This window comes from Calidris pugnax, unplaced genomic scaffold (genome assembly GCF_001431845.1).
Source record: "Calidris pugnax isolate Ruff unplaced genomic scaffold, ASM143184v1 scaffold127, whole genome shotgun sequence".
In the NCBI taxonomy this organism is placed as follows: domain Eukaryota; kingdom Metazoa; phylum Chordata; class Aves; order Charadriiformes; family Scolopacidae; genus Calidris; species Calidris pugnax.
In genome coordinates, this window is record NW_015090883.1 from 1,130,778 (window position 1) to 1,141,521 (window position 10,744).

The following is a 10,744-nucleotide window of genomic DNA, read 5'->3' on the forward strand; positions in this document are numbered from 1 at the left end:
TAAACACCTAAAAAGTGCCCAAACACAGAATCATAGAACTGTCTAGGTTGGAAAGGACCTTTCAGATCATTGAGTCCAACCATCAACTTAACACTGCCTACACCACCACTAAACCATGTCACTAAGCACCATGTCTACCTGTCATTTAAACACCTCCAGGGACAGCGACTCCACCATTTCCCTGGGCAGCCTGTTCCAATGTTTGATAACCCTTTCTATGAAGAAATGTTTCCTAATATCCAATCTAAACCTCCCCTGGTGCAACTTGAGGCCATTTCCTCTTGTCCTATGGCCTGTTACTTGGGAGAAGTAACCTCACTACAACAGCCATTCTCAGGAATCAGTTCCTTCAGATGACAACCCTGCGAAATGCTGGAAGGTCGATTAAAGAAGCAACCAAACAAAAAGCCACGACGACAACGATCCCGCGGGCTGCGTTGAAGAAAGAAGCCGTACAGAAAGGTCTGTGTCGGAAAAACCAACCAATTCAGCATCAAAGGGAGAAGAAATAACAAGCAAGGCTTGCCCTCCTCCCCTCGCCCGTGCCGTGCATTTTATCTAGTCGGAGCGGCGGCGCTGGCGTGGTGCCAGGGATCTCACCGACAGATCCACGCGGGTGCTGATTAAGAAACGTAACCGAAGTAATTAATGACGGGGGAAGGACTGACTCCCGGCGCTGACGGCGGAGCTGGGATCTGACTCGTTCTTTGCAGCGGTTAACCCCAGAAAGAGTCAATTAGAGCAGGACTTCCCAACCTTTTTGCAGCAGAGGCTCTCGCTTTCAATTAAAATGGCTCGCTGGGAACCCGGAGCAGCAAGTTTTGAGTCAGCAGGCTGCTCGGAGCATCAGCCTTCCCACGCCTTTGTAGTTTCTGACTGTATTTCTCTAACACGGCAGCTTTTAATTTGCAAAAATATTGTCTGGATTTCACCCAGGATTTCACAGGGGTTTCAGCTCTCTCTGGGCTCTGTTCAATATTCTGGACAAGGTTCCAGCCTCTCCAGTATTAGCAATGGCTCTTGCTCTCATTTGCAGGGCAGCACTTGGTTCTCCTTGTATTGAGGTCACTGCTGTCCATAAGGTCCATGTATGTTAGTGCTGCGTCAGTATTCTGGACCACTGCATCCTCTGGATGGGTGCAGGTTTGTCCATCCTCAGATCATAACTCAGGGTGGGTTTTCAGGCGTTGAAGCTCATTTCAGCCATCTAGATCCATTGGTGTTTTGGTTCTGGCTGAATTCACCAGCAGCTCTAGCAAGTTTTCCTCAATATGCAGGAGAGGCATGAGCTAGGAAATCTGGGCTGAGAAGCAAACTTTGTCTGTTCTCTCTTACATCCTTTGTGTCAAAATAGTAGTATATGAGAGTTTTGCATAAAGGAATCGGGTCTTTTCTATTTTTCAATTAATTTTACCTTTTCCTTTTGTTTCTTGGAGGAAATCTGAATGTTACTGAGCAAATCTCAATTTGCCCCAGCAAGTCCAAAAGACTCAGGATCTTCTGACTCTTCTAGGTTGACCCTACTGTCTCTGCCTGTGGGCAGACATGGATCTACCTCTTTTTTCCCTTTGCTTTCCCCTTGACCCTGCAGACTGTCCGTGTCCTGCTTAAGGGGCAATATGCAGAATTCACCATGAGATGATACTGCAACACAACACGGGTTTAATATCAAGGCTGATTTACTGCACACTGAAGACTGGTCTCTGCTTCTGTCCTTCAAGCTCTTATTTCCATTATTGGTGGAATTCTGTAGGCAGATTCCACACAGGCAAAAACTCCACTGGCTTGCAAGGAGTCTCTGTACAGTTTCCTTCACAAGTAGGACTTGCTTTTATTTAATTTTGGTTTATGAACACATAGAAAGCCTGCACTGTGCTGAGCATCAACATGATAGCGGAGAGGTAAGATGTTACACTTTATCCTCCATTTTGGTCATGAAATAATCACCCTAAAACCCCAAATATTTGTTCTATTTCTGGAGACACTCACAGGTCTAGTCTTCTTCCCCACACCTTTTTTTCAACATATAAAACCAAGGTTCATTTTCATTATGTTCTTTTATGGTCTTCATCTCAACCAAAGAGGACATTTTCTAGCCTAGAGGGTAGAGGCTTTGCTTTGTATTGTCAAAAGTAGCAGGTTCAAGTCCTGTGGTGAGGGTCACATTTTTTATAATAAACCCTTCATATCCTTTATTATCTCCTTGTTAAATGGTTCAATACATTAATTATCATTATCACCCAATATATTTTGCACTGAATGAAAATATTTCAACAGTGCTTTTGGCTGAAGAAGCAAAACATAATATACCATTTTATGAGTAATTTTCATGAAATTTTGCATGCATCCAGATCTTGTGAGGTAGGGAACACACTTTGTTTGAACTTTATAGCCTTCTCATTTGATTTTCATTAATAATTTTTCCTTTAGTTCTCAATAGGTTTCTCTAGCATTGAGGGAACAATATCAGAGCCCTCCTGTAGCTAATTTAATATCTGTAAATTTCCATGGCTGATAAGCGACAACTGCGCAGACGAACAGAAAAATAAAATAGTGAATGTGGGAGGAAAAAAAAGCACAAATGAAAGTGGAGACTGCAAGATGCTCTGAAGTGATAATCGTTGCAAAAAACCTTTGGCTTCATCAGGTAAAACCACTAGCAGAAGAACAAGTGGTTATTATTTGTCCTCTAAAAGAAAAATCAAAGTTTTAAATTTGTTTCTCTCAAAAATAATTCTCTTGATAGGTAGAAAACACTTCCTAGTGGATTTTTTCAGCAGCTCCCGTTCTGAGCCACGCTCACACGCATCCCCAGCTTGCTAGAGGCACTGGCAAGAAATAATTTTCTGGCCCAAGAAATAGTTTTCTACCACACCTTTCTCTCTCCCAAAGCAAGGCTCTGAGCCATACTCACAACTCTACTCCTCTCTTCTAGGTAACTAGACCCCAGATCAAGATCCAAGTCACCTTGTTCTTGTCAGTCCTCCTGCCATGTATTTCATGACTTGCAAAACCTTTGCAGTCCCTCTCTGAACCACCTATGATACAATTGCTCATCCCTATCCTCCTCAAGTCCCTAAAACTGAAATCTAGCCCTTATTAATTATGCTTCTGTTCATTCCCCTTGCCCCTCTTCTGCTACTTCTTCCCCGCGGTCTGATATCTTCCACTCATGCTCTCAGCCACAGGCCCTGAGGAGCACCCAGCAGAGTTTGGAGTTGGGATCAAACAGCTGCAAAAAAGATGCCCAACCCAACTGCTGTGGATCCATAGCCCACCTCTCGCTCCCTGTCCTCCTGCACCACGGCAGGCAGTGTAAAGCCCTGACCCGCACACTCACACCAATCCCACCTGCCTCAGTGGCCACTTCAAAGGCTGAAGGCACCATCCCCAGCAAGAAGCAACTTTACAAAAGCCACAGAGAAACCCAGCAGCTTTGCAGTGTCTGATGTTATTGTCCTCTCCACCTTTAGGAGACACATTAGCTGCAGCTCTGCAGCAAACAAATCATTCTTTGACAGGTTCGCTCCACAACAGCTTGGGGAAAGAGCTCCCCTGAAAAGGATACTCAGGAGTCTATCAATTCAAAATGTGGGTTTAAGTCCTTGCCTGCACAACACAACTTTTTCTGATGAACGCTCCCAGCTTCACAACCCTTTGTTGCAGCCATCACACACAAGAGAAACTATACCGAGGTAGAGGACAGTATGCCGTGGGTTTTTTTTAACAAGGGGAAGTTCTGTAGAAGGACCACAGACCTCGCTGTACTCAAATTATCCCTCTACAGCAAACCGTAGCTGGTCTGTAGGGAAATGCAAGCTGAAGTGAACAGGGAAGGTCTAATTCTGCTCTCACTGGGGCAGTCAGACCTGGTCCTACAAGCTATCCCATCCTGTCCAGATAGGATTGGAGTGTAACAGCGGGCCACCGGAAAGACAGGACCTGCAGGAGGAAATAAATTCCCCTGGAGCCACGGGACCAACCGTGGTGCTGGCCACCAGGATGTATCAACGAGCAAATTCTTTTCCAATCCTGCAAATACCCAAAGCCCTGGCGCCCGCAGACCTCACATCTCTAATTAAAAATGTCCATGAATACTTCAATAAACAATGCAATCCATCATGTTCAGGACGTAATAAAGGGACACGGAGTGGAAAAGAAGCTTTGCCCCTGTCCTGTGCGCCATACTGTATGTGTTTCACTGCAGGGAAGCATGTGCTAATTTCTTACCTCTCTGCTGACTGCACTGTCCTTTTGCATAGTTGCTGCTAAACTGCATGAAAGGTATTTCTAATCTCGTGACGGTGACTGAAAAGGGTTGAAGGACACAAATTAAGTCTCATAGCAATAGAGCAGCCCAAGAATGGAAGGTCAGCCAGTTGACTCTTCCCAGAATCCCCTGAACAATGCAATTATTCATGAAGGAAATTTCAAATTATTTTCATTAGACTTCTGTTTTACCAATCTAACCAAAGTGATTAATTAGGGATTAAAATATTTACTCTGCACATGCTGCCTTGGCACTGCACTAGAATATTTAAGCGTTGTGCTAAAAGGGTCAGCTGTCTCCAGTACTGTTTGGAATTCATTCTCTATTTTCTGTGTAAAAGGGCATTGACACTCATGTCTATACTACACTTAGGATCCCATTAGGGACACGGAGAGAGAAATGACTCTCTCTTCTTGCCCTTGTAGCTGCCCCAAGCTCCCCAACTTCTTTACTGGGCTACTTCAGCCGAGAAGCAGACGACAGCAGCAGCAATGACCACAGCACCCCAGCAGCAGATTTCAGGTTCAACACCGATTCCACAGAGCCAGAAAGGAGGGAGATGCTCATGAGAACCTGGAAGGACCAGCAGGAAAAGAGAGTGTTGGGATGGAATACAAAAGAACCAGACTTAGATTTTGGTCCTGTTATGGGTATCTTGCATGACCCTGGGCAGTTTCTTATTCTAACTTGTGCCTCAACTTCTTAGTTTCAATTTGGGGCTTGCTGGCAACAGGGTGAGAATTTGTCATGCTCAGTAAAAAAGAGTGGTACTTTGATTCTGGACTGCCAGGGAGCAAAATACTCTTCCAGTGAGGTTATCAGGATGTGGCCCAGGGGAAAGATGACACTCCTGCATGTTCTAGCATGGACATCTCACAAATGTTTGCCCTTACCCGAGCTCTGAGTTACCATTAGATACAATTAAGACTCAAGGAGGATATGGTACACACTGGAGTGGAAGTTTGCCTTAGTGTTTGGATTTAGGAATCCCAGCAGTCTAAAAATAGAAACATGGACTTACCCAAAAGGCTTTCACTGGATATGAAGTTTGGAGAAGGGATCACCCCTGTGAAACTGTGTGGGAAATGCCTTGCTCCCTTTCCAGAGCTGCAACCCCAGATCAGAGCCCGGGGCAAACTCCAGTTCACGCTGACCTTCGGAGGTGGCCGGGATCGACTTGCAATTCATCCCTCGCCCCCCATTTCTCTTACTGAAGCCAAAAGCGATGAATCTTTAAATTGGAAGAAAAAAGATTCAGATTAGATATCAGGATGAAATTTTTTACTATGAGGGTGGTTAGACACTGGAACAGGTTGCCCAGGGAAGTTGTGGATGCCCCATCCCTGGAGGGGTTCAAGGCCAGGCTGGATGTGGCCTTGAGCAACCTGGTCTGGTGGGAGGTGTCCCTGCCCATGGCAGGGGGGTTGGAACTGGGTGATCTTTGAGGTCCCTTCCAACCCAAACCATTCTATGATTCTATGATTCTATACCTAACAAGGAAAGACTCCAGAAAAGGTGAACATGAGAGACCAGGCAACTGATGGTGCATGAGGCCAGGCTGCACAGGGATGGTTGCGTTTGTCCCAGCAACCCACGGGGACTCGGGTGGCTTTGCTGGCACGACCATCTGACACATCTCCAGCAAACAGGCGTCTCTGCAGGATAGTTAAAAATGCACAGTACCTCAGAGCTGGCGAGTGCTGCCACTGCAACCTCACTAAGATGAAAAAGATGTATAACAGGATTTGCATTCCTTTCCAGACTGACTGCTGCAAGCAAACATTTCAGCACTTATTTGTTACCAATATTATTAGAAGTCTCAAACCATTTCCTGGCTGGGGCATGTTTCCTCGAGGGGACTGAAGTCACCTGTCACTTTCTTTCTCATGTTACTTAATCATTTTAGTCCAAGCAGTAAGCTGCCAATCATATTTAATATTTAGTCACCTTGAATGCATTGCTACTGATTAAATAGACTGCTATTTCAGTAAACAACTGATGAGAGAATACTTACAGCTTCATTATAATTATTCCACCAGATATTAGAGCATTATTCATATGTAAGTCCAAAGAATATTTAGGTCTTCTCCTATTTATTTCACAAACAACATTTTAATTGCTGCCATATTAGCAGAGCTATCAGTACTAATTGGATAATACCCCTTCAAAGATTTTTCTTATAGCAACCTCTTTTGCTTGCATGCTTTTAAAGCGTCTCTGTTTTTTAGCATCTCAGTTGATTACCCATAAAGAAATTTACCCTTATGAGTTTATCAGCCAGGCACCTACATATATATATTTTTTTTGGTCTGTTTGTTTTTTATAATACAGTGAAAACAAGTGGCTCCTACAAGAGGGAAGAAGAGAATGGTAAGACAATGCCTGTACTCCAACTCATGGCAGAGGCACAATGAAAAATCCAGGTCTTCTGAGATCATCCATGGCTTTATACATAGTACATCCTCTACCCTGAGCAATGTATACTCCTGGGGGTTTGGAGGCTCCTTTTAAAACACCCTTGAAATGTTAATTAAGAGAGTAAAGTTCTCATTAGCAGACTTAAAAACAGGGATCTTACTTCCAGCAGAAAACATCTAGTTCATTAAGAGAGTAAACTTCTCGTTAGCAGACTTAAAAACAGGGATCTTACTTCCAGCAGAAAACATCTTCCAGGGTCCACAGTTTGTGGAGTAATGGAAAATGATGCTGCAGAATCAGATTGAAGCTGGGCAGCAGGGTTTGATAAATTATATGCTTAATAAAGGTCTTTGCACGCTGACTGTGAATTTATTGAGTGGGCTTGGCCAGGAAAGGAAAGGTAAAGGAGAAATTTCAGAAAAGTAAGGATGTTTGGTGTCATCACCATCTAGGTAGGACATTCAGGCCTTGCTTCTAGAAGGAAAGTTTTGTTTAGAAACTCAGTTAAGGCCATTATTTGAAAGGAACAGATAATACATGTGTTTGTTTCGCTCCAGTGAGAGAAAATGAGAAATTGTTACTTAAGGTTGACCCAAACATTTCTCCTTGTTTCTTCCCACCCCACTCACCTCCTCTCCTTCCTCCCTCACAGTTTTTCAGTTTGACCACTGAACTGAAAAATTAATTATTCTTACAGCTCTATTAAAGGATGACTTATGGCAAGCTGCTTACACACAGCCTAGCTGATGTATATTAAATATCTCAATTTCCTACTTGTTTTTCCCTTTCTTTTAACATCTACTCCTTCTTTTGACATTTTTAGACAATAAAACCTTTAAAAATGCTGAAGAGCTATAGAGTGCCATGGATTGTAAATAAAAGAAGATAAAATGTGAGCCCTAGAAACACCACTAATATTAATGCTGAAGTTGAACTGGAAAGGTAAAATGGCCTTATCACTTCATGATCAGAATGTTGTGCTACACAAGAAATCCTCAGGCACACACGGTCTTCACTGTGCACAGCGATGATTATCTGTGTAGGAAAACAGCCAGAAATGCAAAAACCCTTATGCAGATGGTTAAGAGAAGCAGCACACAAGTAAAGCACGAGGAACACTTATATTCCCTCCTTTTTCTTCTGCTGCTGCCTTCTATTTGTTCCTCCTCACAGCAATGCACTGTCCTGGGATGCTCCACCATGTAGCCGCAGAAGACATCCAGAGTCACTTCTCAGCAGCCGGCAAGAGCCCACTGTTATGCACAAATTGAGGCAATTCCAGGCTTTGGGCTGCTTCAGTTTCCAAGAAATAGCAAAACATGAGCAAAGAAAAGCATAGATCCCACAGGAGAAACTTCTGAGCACAAGCAACAGCATGGTGGGAAGAGACATCACATACGGCTGGGGGAAACCAGGACACTCACAGGAAGGATCCAGCAGTTAGGATAAAAGCATCAGCTTCTTTTTGTCAGATCACTTAGATCTTCCTGATTTCTCAGGAAAACTCACTAACCTTACCATCTTCTGGTGTAAATTATTCAGCCAGCAAGTAGGGAACACATGGCTTGAGAAAGAGAGTGAGGTGATCCCCAGAACTGGCATTCAACTAGAACTAACTACACTTTGTTCTTCATTTGTGTCTCCTCATCCTCTCAAGGAAGCCTGTGCTTTGGTCACTCCCTGTTAAGGACAGTTAAACTCACTTGAAGAAATACAAAGGCAGAATTTTAGCCTAGTCAGAAGAATCCTAACTGCCTCCACCACGGACAAGGTTGTCAAGCCTGGGCTTCCCATGGCCACAAAGCCATGAATGTATCTATCCATTCCTGCAGTACAGACTACACACCCAGCTATGAACCAACAAGGCTGCAGGGCTCACTGCAGACGCAGCACCAAAGATGAAACAGCTGGAAGTTGACATGAGGCATTCTTGGTCTATGGGATCCAAGCTGGAAAAGCACTTCCAGAAGGAATTACGTAAATGTAAGGTCCAGTTCTATTTACATCCCATCCTAAGACAGCAAACGCACTTGGAAGAACTTACAGTGAGCAACCCCAGGCAAGGTCTTGCATTATTGCAAGAGACAGAAATGTTCACCAATCCCATCAGCTGCTCCTCCTTGCTTGTCTCAGCCACAGCAACACTGACCTTTGGTTTCAGACACAGACAAGCAAAGGATCAGATAAATCACATTGCTGTGTAACTTACTACATCACCTTAAGCAATATTTCAGGGTGTAGAATACACCCACTATTCTTAATCTGACTGAAAGGTCTCACTTTTTCCTCCCATTTAATTTCAGACAGATGTATGGAAACATTCACTTTCTAGCCCAGCTAAGAGAGCTCACAGGAACAAACATTAAAATGTTCAGAACATCCTAAAGAGCAGAGTTAGAGCTTTTTATTGTTGTTTTATAACTTTGCTTTAATCAACTTTTTATCCATTGACTCCCTTGCAAGTTCCAACCAATATAATTAGCGCTATCTAAATTAGTTATCACTCAAAATTACTTCCTTCTTGGAAAAAACAGTTTTATTTTAAAATTATAGGTGTTGCCATAGGCTATGCCAGAACTATATGCATGGGCACGTTTTAAGTAGATAATATTTTTAATCCTAATTAAAAAAAAATATTCCTCCCCTCCATAAAATGTTAAGATTTGTGAATGACCTTATTTTCATTTTGATAGACACATGGTAACAATCAACTGATTTTCATTCATATACGTACTCTGCACCTTCCATTGAAGCATCATATTGTTCAGCTCAGCTCTTGTATAAACCGAACACACATTTTCATTGGCCGGTTTATTCTCATTTCATTGCACACTTGATAGAAATCAGAGACACTAACATTTCCAAAGGGTGCCTATTTCAGAACCTGTTATTTACACACTGCCATCAGTAAGCAGGACTCTGACTTCAGGAGGTGCCAAACACCATCAATTCCTATTGATTTCAGTGCAAAGTGCAAGTAACGTCAGTACATCTGATAAAACATCCAGCAGCTCACAGTAGCATAAGCCAAGAATGGAGATGCTGAGATAGCAAACCTCCCAGATGCAGCTTTGGACCCAGGACCTACCCAAGATGGCTAGTGGTCCTGGGCAACCCAGCTGAGCCACTTCAAAGGGACCAAAGGGAGTAGTCAAAAGAGGCACACGGGATCCTTAGCTGGCTTGGAAAACATTGGTCCCGATGGAAATTTTTAGGCACCCAAGTTTGGAAGTACTGCCTGGAGATCTTACACACCCTCACATTGCTCAAGCCATGGAGAGGCATGCAAGATCAACATTGCTACAAAAGAGCTGTTTGTGGATCTGCTCTGAGCAATTTACAGGAATCGGCTTTAGTTGTTGATCTCCTGTTATCTTAAATTGATGTGAAATAGGGCAGCTACTCTTTTGCAGCCCCAGCTCCAAACCTGAATGTAGCTGAGAGCCAGGAGAATTCTTGGATCCCAAGGGGAGGAGATGTTCAGGGAACAATTTACAGGCAGAGGAAGGCAAAGGTTCTTTAGAGATCCCATTTCTCTGTGGAGGGGTCTCCTGGAGACTGGGTGATGTTTACCTTGGCATTCCTTGCTGGCTGTCTTCCTCTTAGAGAAGAATTTGGGTACACCCGTCCCCCTGCACAGCACCTGTTATTTATCCCTTGCTCAGGGAAACTAAAACGGGACAGGGATGATAGAGAATGGCCTGAACTACGAGTACAGGCTCCTTCAAACACAGAAGAAGAGCAGGATGAAGCACAGGAGGGAGGAGACCTGAGCAAGATGGGCTGTGGGCACATGGTTGGAAGGATAGCTGCAGTACCTCACCTGGGAAAACACCAATCTTACTAACAGACCGTTTTAATTCTTACATCCCTGTGTTCTTTAATGCTATACTGCAGTACCCAAATCAGCTTTATCATTCACTCTGTTCCGGCAGTAAATCACTGCAATAACAACATCCATCACAAACTGCCCCTTCCCCAGATTTATCCTCCAGTCCTGCTCCCTCCCTCTCTCCCAGTTCCATGCCGTAGGAGTAAGAGGAGGAGGGGGGGAGA